At 44.2% G+C, this 1,574-nt stretch overlaps 1 non-coding gene across 1 annotated transcript; it reads left to right on the forward strand.

The window, feature by feature from the left end:
* The first annotated feature begins 580 nt into the window (after positions 1-580).
* Positions 581-655, forward strand: TRNAI-GAU. Its single transcript has one exon. It is a non-coding gene; the product is annotated as a tRNA-Ile (tRNA).
* Positions 656-1,574: the final 919 nt, after the last annotated feature.

Raw genomic sequence — 1,574 nt, forward strand, 5'->3', positions numbered from 1 at the left:
AGTTCAGCATTTTAGAATGTACAATTCAGTGATTTTTAGTGTATTCACAAGATTGTACACCACTGTCTAATTCCAGAATATTTCATCACCCCCTAAAGAAATCCCATACTCCTTAAGCCATCACCTGTAGCCTCCCGCTGCCTCATCTTCCCCAACCTTAGGCAACCACTGACCTAATTTCTATGGGTTTACCTATTCTAGATATTCCATGTAGAATCATGCAATGTGTAGCCTTTTGTGTCTGGCTTCTTTCACTTAGCATGTTTTCAAGGTTCATTCATGTTGTAACGTGTGTCAGTACTTCATTGTTTTTTGTGGCTGAATAATATTCCATTGTAGATGTACCACATTGTGTTAGACATTTGGGTGGTGTTTCCATTAGACACATTTTTAATTATTATATAAAACATTATTTTTACCAAGCACTAATGACCCAATAAACATAGAATAAAACTCAGCCAGCTTTTAATTGACTTGAGTAAATCTGCACTGCGAGGGAGCAGAGGCTGGGAGGTTTCTGGGAAGGCAAGGCTTTCTTCCAGATGTGTTGAGGCAATAAGCAAGATGGAATGGTGAGGATGGCCAGTTGGCTCAGTTGGTCAGAGCGTGGTGTTGATAACACCAAGGTCAAGGGTTTGGATCCCTGTATTGGCCAACTGCAAAAAAACAAAGCAAAACGATGGAAAAGAGGGAGCAGGTGCACGTGGAGTCTGGAGACCTGGGTCCAGGGGCTCTGCTTCTGTCTTCCCTAGATCAAGCTGCTTCCCCTCTGTGTGCCTCAGCTCATCAAAAAGGACTGGATTACCTCTTAAGTGTGTTCTTTGGCATGTGTAGCTTCTCTGGAATAACTGACCTTCTTTTGCCTTTCATCCTGAAAACCTCAGAGAGGGACCAGGAATTAAATGGTTGCAAAGTCTGTGCCCCTGAATCACTTCATCACTCATCAGAGTGCACCTCCTTCCATGAGTCAGAGACACTTAGGGCAGTGGGTTCCCGACACAGCCAGGCATGCTGCATGGTGTGGGAAACGGAGGGGAATCATAGCCCTAACCCTGAAGCAACTCTCTCCTCTTTCTCAGTTTTTTTCTTTTTTTTCAGTCTTCGATTATCTCATTTATGTCATTTTACTGTTAACTTTATCTCAACCCCTTTGTGGGAACAGGCAGAGCACAAGAATAGATAAATCAATAATTTTCAGGAGTGGGTCATAATATTGTTATTTTTGACAAACGTTCAAGATGACTAATTTTCATGGGCAGATCTCCAGGCACTTTTCTGGGTTGGACCAGGGTTTCTTAACCCCGGCACTGTTGATATTTGGGGCCAGAACATTCTCTGTGGTGGGGGCTGTCCTGTGCACTGTGGGATGTTTAGCAGCATCCTGTCTTCTACCCACTAGGTGCCAGTAGCACCCTCCAAAAAAAGTCTCCAGACTTTGCCCAATGTCCCCTGTTGAGAAGCTTGCCCCCGGTTGAGAACCACTGCGTTACACCCACCATTGTCTCCTAAATTTGTTGTTGTGGGAATTGTGTTGTTTGTGCTTCACTGCAGGTCAGAAGCTCATAGGCCTGTGG

Source organism: Galeopterus variegatus, unplaced genomic scaffold (assembly GCF_000696425.1).
Source record: "Galeopterus variegatus unplaced genomic scaffold, G_variegatus-3.0.2 Scaffold529, whole genome shotgun sequence".
Classification (NCBI taxonomy): Eukaryota; Metazoa; Chordata; class Mammalia; order Dermoptera; family Cynocephalidae; genus Galeopterus; species Galeopterus variegatus.